At 38.0% G+C, this 20,986-nt stretch overlaps 1 non-coding gene across 1 annotated transcript; it reads right to left on the reverse strand.

The window, feature by feature from the left end:
• Positions 1–20,234: 20,234 nt before the first annotated feature.
• On the reverse strand, positions 20,235–20,341 carry LOC115696057 (small nucleolar RNA R71). Its single transcript, XR_004007655.1, has one exon. It is a non-coding gene; the product is annotated as a small nucleolar RNA R71 (small nucleolar RNA).
• Between the last annotated feature and the right edge of the window lie 645 nt (positions 20,342–20,986).

Genomic DNA, 20,986 nt, shown 5'->3' on the forward strand with positions numbered 1-20,986 from the left:
TAAGGTAATTATGATTATCGATATTTTATAATGTCTTGCTGGGCTTGGCTCACGGGTGCTCTACTGTGCAGGAAAGGTAAATCTGTCTTTATCACCCATGAGTGCGGGAGTTGGACGATGTATGTACATGTTCGGGCCACACTAGACCAAGCGGGTTGGGGTCTACCAGTGTTGAACTGTTGTAACTCTGTTTTGCCGCATAGGCCGGCTAGTGTAAATACTTGTAATATTTTGTCAAATATTTTTGGGATCCCGAAACATGTAAATTTTGTTTGTAAAGTTAAAATTATTACAAGTTTATTTTCACTCTATTTTCGTTTAAAGTTTAATTTCCCACGCTTGTTTTATTAAAGATCTGAATTTAAGGGATTAGGGTTCTTTGATCATCTTGGGTACCGTGCCTAAGAGTTAGGGCGTTACAATATCCTTGGCCAGGATTGCCAAGAGTGTAGCCTAGATGGAACAGACCCTTCGACAATGCTTGGCATGAGGAGGCACTGTTGAGAATGCCCTTGTGTTGTTTAGCTTCGTAGAATAGGACTTTCCTAGGTGTACCTAACCACCGCCTGTGCCCAGAGACAAGGGTAAGGTTGCTGCCTCTAAAGATAGTTCTAAGAATTCCTCTTCTGAGGATGATAGGATTCCGGATTGTCTTCTAGATGGAAGTAACTTTCTTAATTTTACTTCCAATTAGTACAGATAACTTATATTATAACTTTGTTTTTTTTCCTTTTTGTAAATATAACTTCTACGATGAGAAACGTGGCAGGGGGACCTTCAGATGGCTCCTCTTCTGGACGCCCCCAGACCAAGGTGGCCTAGACCACCAGATCTTCTAATGTGACTCAATCCATCTTACCTCCCGCTCCTCCCGGTCATACTCTGGCCAATCAACTAGTAAACGTGGACCCTCCATCGAGGAGCACCCCACCCTCTCATAGGCCCTCAAGCGAAAGGGCTCAGAGGCCTAGTCGAGTGCCTTCGTCCAAGGCTGAGAAGGCGATTGAGGTTTCCCAAAACTACCTTGGCAAAAGTTTTCCATGCGTTGATGAGGTGCTCCAAGAGTTAGATGTTCAGGCCCTGGATTACTTGACATCAAGCACTCTCTGAGACTTTTCATCTGTAAGTTGTTAATTTGCTTAACTATGTGTATGCAAGTCTTTTTTACAGCTTCACTAACTTCGTTTCTCTTTGGTTTTAGGGTATTCCAAAGCTCAAACATGATCACGCTCGGGGTAAGGGCTCTGCCACGACTCTCAAGAAATAACTTGAGGGAAAGAAGCTGAACTCAAGGCAAAGAAAGATTCTCGTACAAAGGTGCAAGATGAGCTGCACTCGGCATCGACTTGCTTCAAAAAACTTTAGGACCAATACGATGGCCTGAATCAGCTACTTGGTCTTTGCAACCAAGAGGTGACCAAGCTAATCGCTGAGACCTCCAAATTGGAAAAGGAACTTGCAAAGGAGCACAAGCAGAAGGAGGAAGCCCTTGATGGGTAAGAGGCCATCAAGGATGAATACATTGGCTTATCCTTAGAGGTTCTTTACAAGGTCTATCTGAACAACCCAATAAACCAATGTCAACCTAAAGTATATTGAGTTGCCATTTTGTGAGAGTTTACATAATGGAGGGAGGGAGCTTTATAAGAGTAGACTTCTAGAGGAGTAAGCTAGCCAAGATGTTGAGGTGATGGCTTGCCAAACCATAGAGGTATCAATCGGCTAACCTATGAAGACTATGGTTGGCCCACCTGTATAGATAGTGGTCGGACATGCTATTGAGTTAGTGGCCAGCTAGGCTACTGAGATAATGACCTGCCAGCCTGTTCAAAATCAGGTTGTAGTGCCTTTTCAGAGGCTTCACTCGTCCAAGCTGATGTTGATGCCTAGGTTCCAGCCAGCCTAAATTCGTCTACTCCTGCTGTTACCCTTAATGATGTTTAGAAACTATTAGTTTTTTAATCCTTTTATTTTGTGCACTATTATTTTGTTCTTGCATGGCTTGTAGGTCCTTTACTTTCGAACAATGTTTGTATATGGCCTTAAGGCCTTTTACTTTGGATAGATGACCAGCCAGGCGATCTTTAATCCCTACTTTATCTTCTTTTATTGAACATAAGTGTCTATACTTACTTTTTCATGTTTAATCTGAAGTATGTCATTTGTACTTAATTACCTTTTAATTTCTTACTTATAAAAGCTTTAAATTTTGCTCAAGTATAGCTGTGTGTATTCAGTGCGTGTATGGTGTGGGTGCCCCCAAAGTGATCAAGCAGACTTAAGGTCTCTTGGTCACTTGCAATACACTAAGTACTATAGACCTTTGTCTGTGTATTTTTTTGGAGAGACCCATTTGTACGCATATAGAACAAAAATTAAAGACTAATTTTAAGAACTTACCTTGTTAGCAAGTTGTTTGACACAATATTGAACAGAAACGCCATTTTTATTCATTAACTGATCTTAAATATTAGTTTTTTTTGTTGTCCAACGTACATTTTTTTTTTATTATAAAAGCTTACAAAATAAAATGCTTGCTTTTAGAACTCATTCTATGGCTACCCCTACCTGACATGCCAGGTAGGGGCCATCATTGAAGAGTGAGGGATACTTAGCTCTTTCAAAACTAGCTCTTATAAGTGAGGTGTACAAAAATATAATTGAAGAGCAGCGTTCTTACAAGTTTGTCATTGATAGTACTTTCTAAGATCCCATTTCCAATATCTTGGTAGGAGAACTAACACCACGTTCTTATTGTACCTACCCAGCTTCTATGCACCTTTGTTTGTCATCTCTGTAACATGGTATGGGCTTTCCCAGTTCGGCCCAAACACTCCTGCTGTAGAATCTTTGGTATTCAGGAACACTCTTTAGAGCGCTAAGTCTCCGACAAAGAATTTTTTTCCTTAACTTGTTTGTTAAAGTACATGGCAACCTTCTATTGGTATGAATGCAATTTAAGATTGACTTGGTCTCTTCTTTCTTCTATTTAGTCAAGGAACTCTTCTAGCATGGTGTTGTTTACCTCTTGTTCATAGATTATCCTCCTATGGGATGGCAGTTACAGTTTTGTAGGCAATATTGCTTCATAGTCATAAGCTAATGTAAATGGTGTTTGCCAGGTGGCCTTCTTCTCGGTGGCCTTGTGTGACCAAATCTAAGAGTAATTCAGGCCAACTTCCTTTTGCCTCTTCAAGACACTTTTGCAAAGTTTCCTTCAGGTTCTTGTTTACAACTTCCACCTACCCATTCATTTGAGTATGAACAACTGTGGAGAAACTTTTAATGATGTCGTGTCTGTTGCAGAATTTAGTGAACATGTCTGTAAAGACCGCTTAATTTTAGTATGAGAATAAGTGGATAAGTGGATAATTAGGGTTTAATTTGGAATTAGACTTTTAATTATGATTTGTGAATTTGTGGTGAGACCTTTGAATTTAGGTGTGTTATTTATGTTATGTATGAAATTTCATGTTTTTCATATTTTATGCCCGGTAACAGTGGAACGCAACATTTGGCCAGTAGAGTCAAATTTCCTTACGATTTATTATTTTAGTAATAGTGGGGAAAATTAGATAGACATTTGGAATGTCAGGAATAATTGTCGTCTTAGATTTGACTGAAATTGCCCTAGGTGGCAAGGCTGCTCTTGGGCTTAGGTAAGGGAAAATTGGTCTTTTGCCATATGAATTCTTCGTCCTTTAGTGGAGTTATATTATGTTTTATAATCTAAAATTTATTAAAATAAGTTAGATAAACACTACAATAATTCATTTATTCTAAATTAGAAAAATTAGACAAATTGAACTCTCTCTCTCTCTCGACCACCTTAGAGAAACCAAAAGAAAGATAGGGTTTCGGCTCCATTTTTTTGTGTCTTAGTAAGATTTCGGTGCTTCCAATTCAAGGTAAAACTCCCTAGCTCACTTCTCTTTGTTTATTAAGTTATAAGTTAGGTTTTTATGCTTGATTTTTGGAGTTAGGGTTCTGTAGGTTTTAGAGATGTTTGATTTTGTATTGAGAGGATGGTTTGTTGTTATTTGAGCTGTTTTAGGTCTGAATTGTGGGGTTTTTTTGTGTTTGAGCAAAGTTTGAACTTTAAGAGCTCAAACTTTTCTCTCTCATTGTGATTTTTGTTTAAGAGGTGTTTATTTAGTTCTTTTGCTTGGATTATGTTTATTCTGGCCCTATTAGGTACACTGGAAAGTTTGGGATGATTTGGGGTTGAATTGAACTGTTTAGAAGGTTTTGGGGATTCCTATAATGAATCGGTCAACAAGTTCAGTATGGACCTGTCAGAACAAGAATTCCGGTTCATCCCCAAGAAGACCCCATAGAATCGGTTTTTAGGTTGGGAACTAGTCAACAGTTTAGGGCACCCTAGATTCTACTATTCTTATGATATTTGGGGTATTTCCATGTTATCCATTGATAGGGAAACTTTTAGATTTGAGTTTATGTCCCCAAAAAGTGATTTAGCGCGTCACTCATCTGTTTTACGAATATTGTGACTTAGGGGCCTGTAAATCATCGAGCAGCAGTTCCACTCAAGTTGATCAACATACCTGAATTCAGAAATGCGATAAGGTTAGTATAATGATAGGCATATATGATTACATGTTTAGCATGCATATTTATAAAGCCTATTAGATTACATTAATAGAAGTGTCAATATACGTAGAGTTTTACTGGATACTGATAAATGTATATTTGGCTCAAGTATTTTTTTAACGCTATCACATCGGTACGACTAAAGTACCGAGTATAGGCTGATACTATGGTCAATAGCACTGTCGTACAAATGTTCTAGACTGAGTAGCGCATGGGACGCGGGGATAGGATTATGGTTGGGTGTATGGGCGCCTAATTCTAATTCAGGTTTTATTTATGATTATGATTATGCTTTACTTACTGAGTCTGTCAATGCACAGTTATTGTTTGCATGTGTATGTAAGGGCAAAGCTAAGGCTGAGTAGCACTGAGTGCGAGCGGATGAAGATTGTACATGTTGGGGCAGTTAGGCCTAGAGCGTACGATCTTTTCGATAGCAGGTAGTATTTTGTATAGTCGCTAGGCAACAACTTTTGTATTGAGTATTTTGTATCAGAGCTATTATTATTTTAAACACGAGATCCCGGTTATATAAAAGTTATTTGTTTTCAGTTTAATAGTAATTAAGTAAAGTTTTAAATTATCATGATTTTTAATAAACCCGCTGATCAACAACGGATCACACAAGTAATATAAAATAACTGTAACAAGCTTAACCTAGTAGGGTGTTAAAATTTAGTATCAGAGCCGCCAGTTTGTCTTTTGAAGATCATCACAGCATGTACAATCATCATCAGACATAAGCTAGACTCATGATTCTATCAGCCTTGATTGCTTTAGTAGTTTGCTTTATTAGTATGTTATAAGAAAAAGCCTGATAGGAAGCATGTTGTAGCCTAATAGTTGAATAGGTGCATGTTTTATTTTCTAAAATAAGCAGTACTTAGTAAATTATTTTTGATCGCGATCTGACCAGGCTAGCTCATGGTTTCACAGGGAGTTCTATTAGAATGGATGTCAGGCCAAAAACGTAAAGACTGGGAAATTTGGTCAAATCCAGTGACGGTCAAGGAGTTCAGTTTCCCTCGAACATTTGTGGCCGAGGCAGAGGCCCAAAAGGCAGGGCATGCGGTCAGGGAGATGTTAACCCACTATATAATGCCTGTGATTGGGAAAACATTTTTGTAGCAATGCAAGCCAGAATCAATGAACAAGATAAAGAGATTAGACGTCTAAGGCAGCAAGGTACTCCTGCAGTGCCTACTCCTAAAATGCAGGTGGCCCTTACCCCTGCTGTGCAGGTAGCTCCAGTTGCTGTTTTGAACCGGATGGAGCCACTATAGAAAAGGTTCTGCAAGCAGGCACCTTCAGTCTTTCTGGGAGGTCCAGATGTGATGCAAGCCAAGTAGTGGCTGACTATTATGACATGGATTCTGAATTTTATGGGAGTCACTGGCAATGATAGAGTGCCTTGGGCCACATTCCAATTCCAAGAGGATTCCCTAGTCTGGTGGGGTATGGTAGCTCCTATTCGGAATGTCACTACCATTACCTAGGAAGAGTATCAAGAGCTATTTAATGCGAAGTATTATAACGAGGTAGTCTAAAGTGCAAAGAGAAAATAATTCACTCAACTGACTTAGAAAGAGAATATGAATGTTACAGTGTATACAACCTAGTTTGATAGATTAGCTAGGTTGGCCTCGAGAATTGTGCCAACCGACTTCAGTAAGAAAGAAAAGTATATGGATGGACCAAACCCTAAAATCAAACACAACATGATGATCACGATCGATGATAACACTACCCATACTGATATGGTGGGAAAAGTATTGCGAGCTGAGGGCACAGTTGAGTGCATCCAGAAGTCTCTAGGGACTCAGGTTATTGGTGGAGTCATTGCTCCTCCTACCTCGGGTTATGGTAGTAGTGACTCGACCATTGATCAAAAGAGAAAGGCACCATTTGCACCTGGTGGCCCGAGTTAGAATAAGAGGTTTTGGGGGAACCAAGGTCGTGGTAACCATAAGGGTGGTTTTAAAACCCAATACACTTACCTAGAATGTACCAACTGTACGTAAGAAGCATCATCTGGGTGAGAGTAAAGGGCAAATATTTTTTCAGTGTGGTTTGCCTAGACACTACAAGAGAGATTGCCCACAACTCAAGAAAGAAAAGTAGAAGAGAGAAGCAAAACCCGCTCCAGCAAGGGTGTTTTCTCTTACTCAATCAAATGTAGAAGCTAACCCCTTAGCTGTTACAGGTTAGCTGTAGATCAACAACTCTTATTTCTCTGTGTTATTTGATTTTGGGGCCACTCCTTCATATGCGGCGACCAAATTTTTGATAAATTTGATAGACCGTTTGATAGTTATGATAAGGGGTTTGGAACCCTACTTCCTGGCAGAGAATTAGTTATCTCCAAAAGGTGGGTTAGGTCTTTACCGATCAAAATTAAGGATAGAGAGTTGAGTGTTGTTTAGTGGAATTGGGCTTAGCAGATTTCGATATCATACTTGCAATGGAATTCTTGTCCAAGTACTCTGCTAGTATTGATTGTAAGCAGAAAATGGTGATCTTCCAACCTGAGGGCGAGGAACCATTTGTATTTGTGGGATCAGTTCAGGGATCCTGAATTCCAATGATCTCAGTTTTGAAAGCTAGAGATTTGTTACAAGATGGATGTCTAGGGTTTTTAGCGGTGGTATTAGATACCACACGACCTAAATAAATTTGGTCAGAAGACATCAGAGTGGTTCAAGAATTTATAGATGTATTTCCCGATGAACTTTCAGGTTTACCACCACAGCGAGAAAAAGTTTTTGTTATGATCTGGCACCTAGAGCGGAGCCAGTTTCTAAAGAACCTTATAGAATGGCTTTGGCAGAGCTTAAAGAATTCAAGATTCAGCTTCAATAGTTGCTTAACTTAGGGTTTTAACAACCTAATTTGTCACCGTGGGGAGCTCCAGTCTTGTTCGTTAAGAAGAAAGATGGATCACTATGTATGTACATCGACTACCAAGAATTAAATAAATTGACTATCAAGTATAAGTATCTTTTACCTAGGATCGACAACTTGTTCAATCACCTTCAGGGGAAAACACTCTTTTTTATGATTGATCTCTGATTGAGCTATCATTAGTTGAGAATCCGAGAGGAGGACATTCCAAAGACTACTTTTTGCACTTGGTATGGGCACAATGAATTTTCGGTATGTCTTTTGGACTAACCAATACTCTTGCAGCTTTTATGGATCTAATGAATAGGGTATTCAAAGATTTCCTTGATATATGTGTTATAGTATTATCAACAATATCCTTGTGTACTCTCAATAAGAAGCAGAGCTTGAGCAACACCTCTAGATGGTTCTCCAATGATTACGAGAACATAAATTTTATGTCAAGTTTAAAAAGTGTGAATTTAGCTATCTCAGGTGTCCTTTCTTAGACACATTGTTAGTAAAGAGGGGATCAAGGTGGATTTAGGGAAGATAATCCGTCAGGGATTGGCCGAGACCAAAGTCAGTTACTTAAGTCACAACTTTCCTAGGTTTGGTTGGTTATTATTGTCAGTTTGTTGAGGGATTTTCTAAGATTTCAACGCCCTTAATAGAACTAACGAGAAAGAAGCAACAGTTTTCGTGGACAGACAAGTGTGAAACAAGTTTTCAAGAACTGAAATAGTAGTTGATTACAGCTCCAGTGTTAGCCCTACCATCGAATAAGGAGAAGTTCGTGGTGTACTGTGATGCATCCAAAAAGGGTCTGGGATGTGTTTTGAAGTAAGCTGATAGGGTAATTGCTTATGCCTCCCATCAGTTAAAAGAAAATGAACACGATACCTAACTCAAGATCTAGAACTTGTCGCGATAGTATTTACTCTGAAGATTTTGCGGCATATCTCTATGGAGAAAAATGTGAAATGTACACTGACCACAAGAGCCTCAAATATTTATTTACTCAAAAAGATTTCTATATGAGGCAGAGGTGGTGGTTGGAGTTGGTCAAGGATTACGACTGTGAACTCCTTTACCATCCAGGAAGGCCAATTGGTGGCAGATACCCTAAGTAAGAAGGGTCCTGGGCAAGTATCAAGCATTATTATAATTTTACCCCAATTAGCAATTGACATGGTTAGATCAGGTATTGAGTTTGTTGTAGGAAAACTTAATAATTTAACAATACAATTTGATCTATTAGACAGAATTAAAGCAGCTCAGATTACTGATCCAAAATTGGAAAAGATCCGAGATGACGTTTTAGCTGGTCAAGCTAAGGACTTTACACTGTCAGGTAATATGATACTGTTGTATAAAACTAGAGTTTGTGTTCCAAGGAGAGTATAACTTAGAAATGAGATTCTCAAGGAATCTCATACCACTCCTTATTCATTGCATCCTGGCACTATCAAAATGTATCAGGATTGAAAACTCTTCTATTGGTGGTGCAGAATGAAGAAGGATGTGGTAAAATTTATGTCCCGAGGCTTGACTTGTTAGTAGATTAAGGTTGAACACCAAAGACCTACAGGGTTGTTGCAGCCTCTGATTCTTCCTCAGTTGAAATGGGAAGATGTCACTATGGATTTTGTGGTAGGGTTACCTAGAACCACGGGGATATTTGATTCTATATGGGTTGTGGTGGATTGATTTATAAGGTCCACACATTTTCTACCAGAGAAAACAATCTTCATAGTGGATAAGTATGCAGAATTATATGTTAATGAAATAGTGAGGTTACATGGGGCTCCGAAGTCCATTATATCAGATAGTGATCTGAAGTTCACCTCCAAATTTTGGCAGAGTCTTTAGCGAGCCATGGGAACCAAGCTAAAGTTTACTATAGCTTTAGATCCTCAAACTGATGGAAAGTTCGAGGGGAAGCTACTTGAAGATATGTTACATGCATGTGTGATGGATTTTGAAGGCTCTTAGAGCAAGTACCTACCACTTATAGAATTTTCGTACAACAACAACTATCAGAGTACTATACGGATTGCCCCTATGAGATGTTGTATGTCAAGAACTGTAAATCTCCAATCCAGTGGGATTAAACTAGAGAAAGGAAAAAATTAGGTCCAGAATCAGTAAAACGGATCAATGAAGCTATAGAAAAGATCAAGGCTAGAATGCACCTCTCAGAGTAGGCACAAGAGTTATGCAGATCCAAAATGCAGAAATGTGAAATTTCAGGTAAGGGATCATATATTCCTACAAGTGTATTCAATGAAGGGGATTAAATGTTTTCGGAAAAAGGGCAGGTTATGCCGTAGGTTTACAAGGCCTTTCGAGATTCTCGAAAAGATTGGATTGGTAATTTACCATCTAGCCTTGCCTCTAGCACCTTCAACAATCCATAACGTATTTCATGTTTCTATGTTACGGAAATAAGTTCCAGTTCCCACTCATGTGCTGGGTTATGAAAATCTAGAACTTCAGTCTGACTTATCATATGAGGGGCAACCACTTCAGATTTTAGACAGAAAAGATAAAGTCCTTCAAAATAAGGCCATAGCTTTGGTGAAGGTGCTGTAGAGAAACAGTAAGGTGGAGGAAGCCACCTCGGAGTTGGAGTCCAACATGAAGGCTCAATATTCAGAGTTGTTAACGTTAGATTAAGAGGACGAAATCCTTTTAATGGGGGATAATTGTAACAACCGCTTGATTTTAGTATGAGAATTAGACGATAATTAGGGTTTAATTTGGAATTAGAATTTTAATTATGATTTGTGAATTTATGGTAATATATTTGAATTGTAGGTGTGTTATATATATTATATATAAAATTTCATGTTTTTCATATTTTATGCTCGGTAACAGTGGAACGCGACGTTTGGCCGATAGAGTTACATTTTCTTATGATTTAATATTTTAGTAATAGGAGGAAAAATTAGATAGACATTGGGAATTTTGAGAATATTTATTGTTTTGGATTTGACCAAAATGCCCCTAGGTGGCAAGGGTGCTCTTTGACTAAGGTAAGGGCAAATTGGTCTTTAGCCATATGAATTCTTTGTCCTCTAACGGAGTTATATTATGTTTTATAATCTGAAATTTATAATAAAATAAGTTATATAGACACTAAATATTTTATTTATTCTAAATTAAAAAAAAAATAAACAAATTAAAGTCTCTCTCTCTCGACCACCTTGGAGAAACCCGTAGAAAGATAAGGTTTCGTCTCCATTTTTGGTGTCTTAGCAAGGTTTTGGTTTTTCCAATTCAAGTGAAAACTCCCTAGCTCACTTCTGTTTGTTTCTTAAGTTATAAGTTAGGCTTTTATGCTTGAATTTTGGAGTTAGGGTTCTGTAGGTTTTAGAGATGTTTGATTTTGTATTTGGAGGATGTTTTGTTGTGATTGTGAGCTGTTTTAAGAGCTCAAATTTTTCTCTCTCATGGTGATTTTTTTAGGAGTTTTTTATTCAGTTCTTGTGCTTGGATTATGTTTATTGTGGCCTTATTAGGTACTCTGGAAAGTTTAGGATGATTTGGTGTCAAATTGAGTTGTTTAGAAGGTTTTTGGGAGTCTTGTACTAAACTAGTTGACCGATTGAGTATGGACCTGTCGGAACTGGAATTCTTGTTCATCCGTTGAAAGACCCCACAGAATTGGTCTTCGAGTTAGGAACCGCTCTACCAGTTGGGGCAGTTTAGACACCCTAGCTTTTCTGATTTTTACGATATTTGGGGTATTTCCATGTTTTCCATATATGATTACATGTTTCGCATGCATGTTTATAATGTTGGGTTTTATGCCCTAAATAAAACTCATTTGAATATAATCAGATTTACTTATTAATATAGATCAAAAATAACATTTAATGTTGCATGGTTCACATGATTTATTTCATGATTATATGTACATAATGTATGAATTCATCTGAAACCCTTTTCACATACTTGATCATGTTTATTGTGTTGTCAACATATTGGAAAGTAAACATGACTATGTGAATAAAGTTTCCTAGATTTATCAGAGACAGGATTTTACTGATATGATAATCTACAAAAGAGTTTACTTGCATTTGGAGAAATGCTATGTTCTTTCTAGAGCATTGGTTAAAGTAAAGCTCAGGTTGGATGCATGGAGTATGCATAGGAAGGGAACGATATTGAACTTTGACTTAGATTTATTAAACTTACCGTAATATCTATTCAAGTCAATATCACCTAGTTGATCCTAGATCAAATGATCTTAATCCTGTTATGATTAGGCTCAATCTCAAGAGGCTATTCGGGTTCTTTGATTTGTTAGTTAAGCCTACTTTTGGGTCAGAGTGCTACGTACATTTTGGGAACACGGTAGTGCAATTGAGTGGGTGCGCTAACATAAACACGGAATCTATAGCTTCTATCTAGCGAATAGTAAGTAAAGGATGATCTCCTTCGAGCTTGACCAAACGAAAATAAATGGTGGAGTACTCATTTCACATAAGCTGAAATATCATTTATACGGGGTTAAGTGTTTTAAGGATAAAATACATTGTAGGGTGTAACGGTAATCTAATCCCTTTACAGTGTAGATCATTCATATAGAGGATCATTGATCATATTAGGATTATAACAATGGATAACTAATGATGTGTCTATATGGTGGAACATATAGAGCATTCTATATACTGAGAGTGCAATTCTAAGTTCTATGCGTGGATTCAACGAAGAATTAATAAGTCAGTGAATTTAGATTATAAATTCTTGATCTGCTTATTGGAAGCTCGGTTATATGGACCAATGGTCCCCCCACTAGTTGGGATAATATTGCTTGTAAGACTCATATAATTGGTTTTGATTAATCAATTATAATTCTCAAATTAGACTATGCCGATTTGTGAATTTTTCACTAAGTAAGGGTGAAATTGTAAAGAAAGAGTTTTAGGGGCATATTTGTTAATTAAGATACTTTGTATGGTTCAATTAATAAATATGATAAATGACAATATTATTTAATAATTATTTATAGTTATTAAATAGTTAGAATTGGCATTTAAATGGTTGAATTTGAAAATTGGCGTTTCTGAGAAAATGAGATGCAGAAATGATAAAACTGCAAAATTGCAAAAAGTGAGGCCCAAATCCACAGTGCTTAGAGCCGGCCACTTTTATAGGGTTTTTCATCTGATATTTTCATTATTTTAATGCCAAATAATTCAAACCTAACCCTAGTGGAATGCTATAAATAGATAGTGAAGGCTTCAAGAAAATTACACTTCTCATTCAGAAAAACCTGAGCCTTCTCTCTCTATACTTGGCCGCCCACTCTCTCTCTCTCTCTCTCTCTTCTTCCTTAAGATTTCAAAATACTTAGTGATTAGAGTAGTGCCCACACACAGCAAGTAATACCTCAATCATAGTGAGGAAGATCTTGAAGAAAGACTTTCAGCAAGAAGGAGAAAGAGATCCAGGTTCAGATCTTGATAATACTCTGTGACAGAAAGGATACAAGGGTAAGAGATCTAAACGGAAGGAGTCATATTATTCCGCTGCACCCAATGTAAGGTTTACTAAACTTTATATTTGTTTATTTCATCGTTTTAGAAAGTTCATATTTAGGCTGTTAATCAACATACTTGTGAGTAGATCTAAGATCCTGGTAAAATAATTTCCAACATATAAAGCCTGTTAGATTACATTGATAGTGGTATCAATATATGTAGAGTTGTATTAGATACCAATAAATGTATGTTTGGCTCAAGTAATAATTGATGCTATCTCATTGATACAACTAGAGTACCGAGTATAGGCTAATATTATGGTCAATAGTACTATCGTACGAACATTCTAGACTCAGTACCGCATGGGACGCAAGGATAGGATTATGGTTGTCTGTATGGGCACCTAATTGTAATCATTGTTATATTTTTAACTACAATTATGCTTTTCTTACAGAGTGTGTTAACTCACATTTATTATTTACATGTGTAGGTAAGGGCAAAGCTAAGACTTAGTAGCAGTGAGTGCGACTGGATGAAGATTGTACATGTCAGGGCAGTTAGGCTTGGAATGTACGGTATTTGGGACAACAGGCAGTATTTTGTATAGTCACTAGGCAACAACTTTTGTATCGAATATTTTGTATCACAGTTGTAATTATTTTAAACACGGAATCCCATTTTTATAAAAGTTATTTGTTTTCAATTTAATAGTAATTAAGTAAAGTTTTAAATTATCACGATTTTCAATAAAATTGTTTATTAAAAACGGATTGTACAGGTAATATAAAATCACTATAACACGCCTAACCTTGTAGGGTGTTACAATGTCATTGTCAAACTATTTCCCATAATGTGACATAATTTTCTATGGCAGCCCAAACTGACATATAATGTTCTAACTACAAAGTCGAGGACCTTCTTGGAAGTTGTTGTCGCTAGTGGCTGAGCTTCGATCCACTTAGTGAAATAGTCGACTACGACTTTAGTATATTGTACACCTCTTTTTCCCATAGGTAGTTGACCAATGAGGTCTATTCCCAATACAGAAAAGGACCAAGGTGACATCATAAGTGTGAGCTCATTTGGTGGTGCTCTCAGGATCTTTGAGAATCTTTGGCACTTGTCATATTTCTTGACATAATCCATTGAATCCTCGATCATGATAGGCCAAAATTACCCTTTTCTAAGTATCTCTTGGATAGGCTTTTCCCCTAACATGATTGCCGCAGAAGCCTTCATGCACTTCGATCAATAACCTCTCAAATTCTGTCTCAGCAACACACCTTAGAAGCGACATTGAGAAATACATTACTCCGTCTAGGATTAAATTCCAAGAAGCATTCCTCCTTATTTTTCTTTCTTCATTTTTATATTTGGGCAAGACTCTAGTCTGTGGGTATGTGCTATGGGTGTAATCGAGGTTAGATGGTCATCCAACATGCCAACCTCTTTTGGAATAGTAATTCTTCATTCTTTTAAGAACTGTATGGGCACCAAGTTTTCCTTCTCAGTCAAGGTGCTTCTTGCTAGATGGGCGAGTGCATCGGCTTTTGCATTTTCTTCCCTGTGAACTTGCCTTATAGTATAGCCTTTGAACCGACTTAATGAGTCTTGAATTTTTCTCAAATAGGCTATCATTCTTTCGCCTTAGGCTGTATACTCACCTAAGACTTGATTTATAACCAGTTAAGTGTCATTGTACATGTCTAGATGGTCGTCTCGTACTTTGTGTGCTAGCCTGAGGCAAACAATCAAAACTTCATATTTAGCCTCATTGTTGGAGGCTTTGAAAGTGAACTTGATTGGCCCGTGTAGCTGTTGTCCCCAAGTGTAATGAGGGCAGTGCCTGCACCGGACAGATGGTCAGTGTAGCTTCCGCCAACATGCAACCTCTAGGTTGAATCTTTGTGCTCTTGCTTCTACTCTTGCTCTCGCTTCTTCTTTAGCTCTTACATTTTTCCTAAATCTTGAGAGATTTTAGGAGATATGCCCGTACATTCAACCACAAAGTCGGCGAGATCTTGGCCTTTTATTGCCATTCTTTATTGGTATGTGATCTCAAATTGGCCAAGCTCGAAGGCCCACTTAAGTAGTCAGTAGGATGCTTCAGGTTTCTCTAACACTTGGTCATAACGACTAGTCAATGTAGACCTTTATTTGGTGAGCTTGGAAGTCTGGCCTTAGCTTTCTTGATTCTAAGAGCAAGTAGTATGTCTGCTTCTCCATGAGTGGGTATCAACTTTCAATGTCAATAAGCCTTTTGCTTACATAATAAACTAGATTCTAGATGCCATCTTCTTCTCTTATTAGGACTGCACTCACAACATATTTTATGACAACCAAGTATATGCCTAATTCTTCATTGTCCAGAGGTTTTGATAGGAGAGGGGGCTGAGCTAATTGGCTTTTTTAGCTCTTCAAATGCTCTTTCACACTCTTATATCCATTCAAATGTTTTGTTTCCTCTAAGTATGTTAAAGAAATGGACACACTTATTTGTTGATTTTGACACGAATCTACTTAACGTTACAATGCATCCAGTCAGGCCTTGTACTTCTTTTAATTTTGTTGGTGACTTCGTATCCAAAAGAGCTAAGATCTTGTCTAAGTTTGCTTCTATTCTCGTGGCATTTACTATGAAGCTAAGAAATTTGCCTAAGCCTACTCCGAACAAACACTTGAGGGGGTTGAGCTTCATATTGTAAGATCGGAGGATCTTAAAGCATTCTTGTAGATCCTCAACGTGCCCCTAACCTTTTTCAATTAGATCAACATGTCGTCCACATAAACATCCATGTTACGAATAATGAGATCTTTGAACATCTTATTGACAAGTCTCTGATAGATGGCCCCTGCATTTTTCAGTCTGAAAGGTATGACCTTATAGCTTTACATTCCTAGGTCTGTCACGAAACTTGTATGTTCTTGGTCTAGTGGGTGTATTTTTATTTGATTGTAACCTAAATAAGCATCCATAAAGCTTAGGACCTTAAGACCAGTTGTAGAATCTACTAGCTGATCGATCCTTTAAAGCGAGAGATAGTCCCATCGACATGCCTTATTCAAGTCAGTGAAATCTATGTACACCTTCCACTTATTGTTTGGTTTGGGTACCAACACAAGGTTGGATACCCAAAGTAGTTAGAAAGGTTTGATGATGAGGTCATTGGTGCTTAGCCTTTCCACATCATCCTTCAGAGCTTGCGCGCACTCCTTATTCAATAACCTCTTTTTCTATTATACAAGTTAAAGGTTTAGATCTATAGTTAGTGCCTGAGTCATTACAGGAGGGTATATTCATCATGTCTTCATGTGACCATGCAAAGAGGTCAAGGTTTTCCCTTAGAAATTTTATCAAAGTTCATTTTATTTTTCGTACTAAACCCTTCCCAATCTTCAATCTCTTGTTCAGAAGAGTTGGGTCAATCTCCACTTCTTCCAATTCATCCATAAGTCTAAAGCTTTCTACACGACCCCCAAAGCAAGGATCTATGTTTGCCTCCCCGCTTTGGGCAGGACTTCATGGCCCTTTGCCAGTCTCTTGGTCAGAGCGCTTGGTAGGCATCTTCTCTTTCTTGGCTTAAGACAAAGCTAGGCTGTAACAATGTTAGGAAGACTATTGATCTCCCCTTAGGAATCCCACCCCATACCTTGTTGGAAACTTTAGGCATAGGAGGTAGATTGATGTTGCCGCTTTCAGGTCATATAAGGCTAGCTAGCCTATCATTGCATTAAAGGCTGACGACCCATCGATTACTACTAATTGAGCCATAATGTTCCTTGTTGTGGGACTTTCTTTGACTGTCAGGGGCAGTCAGATGTAACCTAAGGGTGCGAGGCCTTGGCCAAAAAAGCCATACATAATTTGTGTACATGGTACTAGCTTTGTTAATTTGAGCCCCATTTTTTTGTAGGATTACTTAAAAAGGATGTTGGAGGAGGCCACGTTATTAACCATGCACCTAGCAACTATCATGTTCCCTATTTATGCAGTTATAAATAAAGGTTCATTGTGAGGGAACCTGACCTGAGTAGAAACTCCCTCTATAAAGGAGATGGCAGGCTCTTCAAACTTGAGTTATTTGGAGTGTCTCTCTTTAACAATGAGGATGTTGGTTTTTTGCTCGTGATGGAGAGTCTGAGCATAACGCTCCCTAGCTTTGCTTATTTTTCTTACTATGTGGGTTCTGCCAATTATGACCCAGGTGACCTGTCACTGGTGGTGGCATCAGGTCCCAATTTTGGAAAGCTTCTGCCTGAGTTTGGTTACTTTGCACATAACGATGCAAGTGGGGATTATTTTTCCTTATGGGGAATTTAATATCCTTTTCCAAATGTAGACACTCGTTTGTGTCATGGCCAAAGTCATTGTGAAATCGACAGAATTTGGACATGTCCCTCTTGTTGATATCCTTTTCGATTGAAGGATGCTTCTTGTATGGGACAACAACTTAATTGAGTGGCCATCTAAATGGTCTCAGTAGTCTCGGTTAGGAGGGTGAAGGATGTGTACTTCTCCTCCTTTTCCTTTTAGTTCTGTGGTGTAGGGAAAGTATTGTACTTACCGCTAGAGGCCTAGCCAGCATTACTTCTACTTGCTTGTATCTTACGCAGGTCTTGGGCTTGCATGGCACCCTGAGACTGCCTGCTATTGACCTGCCCTCTTGTCTGGGCTTATCAGATAGCTTCCTCAAGCTTTATAAAGCTATCAGCTCGCTTTAGGAACTCTTTCATATTGTTTGTTGAGATCATCCTGATATCTTTCCAAAAGTCACTCAATGGAAGAATTCCCCCCAGTACGGCTGTATAACGACCTTCTTCTGTTATTTGACATTAGTAGCCTCAACCATAAACCTTTGAATGTATTCTTTCAAAGGTTTATCTTGTCTTTGCTTTACCTCGACAAGGTCTTCTAGTTATGATGGTATCTGCCTCGAGGATGAGAATTCTGTGTCTCAAGAAAATTCATTCCAAGAATTGAATCTCCCTAATGCCAGCATAAAATACCATTGCTGGGCTATTTTAGATAAATTTTCTAGGAAGATACGTCATTGATAACTCTATGGTATAGAGTTAATTTTTATGCTTTTAAACTAAAGTATTGTGAGAAGAGTAGTGAAAGTGTGTTTATTTTGCTTAATTTTAATTAGTTTAAGTGTTATTTTCTATTTAGTAATCTAACCTTTAAGTTTTGTAAATATTGATATTGTTGGGTGTGTTTTTCCAATTAATTGTGCTTATTTTGTTGAAAAAGGAGGAATTAAATTGATAGGAAAAAGAAAAAGAAGCAAGGAAGAAAAGGCACACAAGCTGAAATTGGGCTGATTGCTGAAGCAATGCTGAAGTGAATTCAGCATCCTGGCAGTGACGTGGAAACACGAATTTCACTTATCCACCTTAGCAACTTCGGTCCAGTCACTCAAATTACACCAGCCAGCTGACGTGGAAGAAAGCGGTCTAACCCTAGTGGGCCAAAGTGGGAAAGTTTGGGCTTCTATTTTGGGGTAGGAGGTTGGTACCCAAAAAATCCAACATCTAAACGAAGAGGAAAAAAACCAAGTACCCCATTATCATCTTGTATGTACAGTACGGGGCAACTGCCATTTTTTCTAGTGAGGAGTTTTAATTGCAGCAGGAAGTACAACAAAGAAGAAAGAAGAGGGGACCAAGCCTAGTGTTTGACTTTTCTTTTACACTTTCTTAATAGTCTTTTTTATTTTCCTCTTTTATTGTTGTTTGTACTTAGTATTAAAAACTTCTTGAGATTGTAAATTTGGGCAGAAGCCATGGATGAATTGTTTTTAGCTTGGATTTTAACTTCTTACTTGAATATGAGCTAAACTTTTGAGGCTTGAATGGCTATGAACTTCTAAGTTGGGTATGATTAAATTTTAAGCTTACTTTAGCATTTATTTGCCTTTGTTCATTCAAGTGATTTTCATTTTAATTGATTGTTGTTTCTTGGCCATGAATAACAATTTGCTAAGCTAGATCTTGTACCGGTAGGGCTAGATCTAGTAGTTCAACTTGAATGAAGAAAGTAAAAACCTAGATTTAGGCTTTTCTTTGTAAGTGGGATAGGAATATTTCATTTACCTTGCATAACTTACCAAATGAATGTTTGAATAGTGTTATGCTTGCTGGTTTGATATAGGAATATATTGAGCTAAATGGTAGAATTAAAGTTGTGAGTGTTGGAAAATTCTCACAAGCCTAGAGGAATATTTTGTTATCTCTGTGCAGAATGCTAGAGTAATGCTGAACCGATGCTGTACTGACTGAAAAAAAACCTGACTAGAAGGAATTAGTTATTCAAGCCATTTTTGCCATATTACATTTTTTATCTTGCAAACAATTTTTTTAGCAGCAGTAGTTTTAATATTAGCAATGTTAATCCTTGTCATTTTTAATTTTCAATCATTACTCAACCATTTACATATTATTTGCTCTTACTTTAAGTTTTAATTAGTTGATTTACATTAAACTTTGTTTGCAATCCCTGTGGAGACGATCTTACTTATCATTTTATTACTTGTTTGACTGCGTATACTTGCGTACATAATTTTCACAACAAGTTTTTGGCGCTGTTGCCAGGGATTGAAACTAAAAATTGTGTATTATCAACTATTTTGCAATTTAATTTCTGGTTTGAAGTTCTAATCTCATTTTGGTGGCACTGAATTTTTCTTCTTCAGATTTAAACTAGTGCATGAACGAGCAAGAAGAAGACCTTGAACTTGCTCCTATTGACCCCGAAATTGAACGCACTTTCAGACAAAGGAGAAAGGAACAAAAGGCTAAAAAACGCTGCAATATGGTCGATGGGTTTGAAGTTGGGGGTGTTCATAATGAAGCCAATCCTATTGATTTGGCCGATGATAGAGCCCGAGCAATAAGAGAATTGCAGCCCCTATGTTCAATGAGCTAATTTCGGGCATTGTGAGACCCGAAATCCAAGCACCTCACTTTGAGCTCGAGCCCGTCATGTTTCAAATGCTCCAAACGGTTGGTAAATTTGGTGGGTCGCCAACGGAAGATCCTCACCTCCATATTCGCTCATTTTTGGAAGTGAGTGATTCTTTCAAGCTACAAGGAGTAAGTGAAGAGGCTTTAAAATTGAAGTTGTTCCCATTTTCCTTGAGGGATCGGGCTAGAGCATGGATTAATACTCTTCCTCCTGATTCGATGACTAATTGGAATGACTTGGCTGAAAAATTCTTGAGAAAGTACTTTCCTCCAACAAGAAATGCAAAGTTTCGAAGCGAGATCATGTCCTTTCAACAATTGGAAGATGAGACTACTAGTGATGCATGGGAAAGATTCAAGGAGTTGTTGAGGAAGTGCCCCCACCATGGTATTCCTCATTGTATCCAACTTGAGACATTTTACAATGGTCTCAATGCGGCTTCTAGGATGGTGTTGGACGCTTCGGCTAATGGGGCCATTCTTTCAAGTCTTACAATGAAGCTTTTGAGATTTTTGAAAGGATAGCTAGCAACAACTATCAATGGTCAACTAATAGAGCTCCTACAAGTCGAAAAGTAACGGGTGTCCTTGAAGTAGATGCTTTGACCGCTCTTACCGCTCAAATGGCTTCAATGACCAACATTTTTAAGAACTTGAACATGGGAGGAAGTGTACAACCAGCCGCTGCCATTAAAAGGGCAGAAATTTCTTGTGTGTATTGTGGTGATGGGCATACTTTTGAAAATTACCCTTCAAATCCAGCTTCGGTTTGCTATGTGGGTAATCAAAACTTCAGCCGCAACAACAATCCATACTCAAACTTCTACAATCCGGCATGGAAGCATCATCCGAACTTTTCATGGGGAGGTCAAGGGGCAAGTTCAAGTGGAGCACAAGCACAAGGAAAGCAATCATTTCCACCGGGCTTTTCTCAACAACCAAGACCTCAACAACCTCACCAACCTCAAGGCTCTCAAACTAGTTCTTTGGAGAGCTTAATGAGAGATTATATGGCCAAGAATGACGCTGTAATTCAA

The sequence above is a fragment of the Cannabis sativa genome, chromosome 6 (assembly GCF_029168945.1).
Source record: "Cannabis sativa cultivar Pink pepper isolate KNU-18-1 chromosome 6, ASM2916894v1, whole genome shotgun sequence".
Taxonomy (NCBI): domain Eukaryota; kingdom Viridiplantae; phylum Streptophyta; class Magnoliopsida; order Rosales; family Cannabaceae; genus Cannabis; species Cannabis sativa.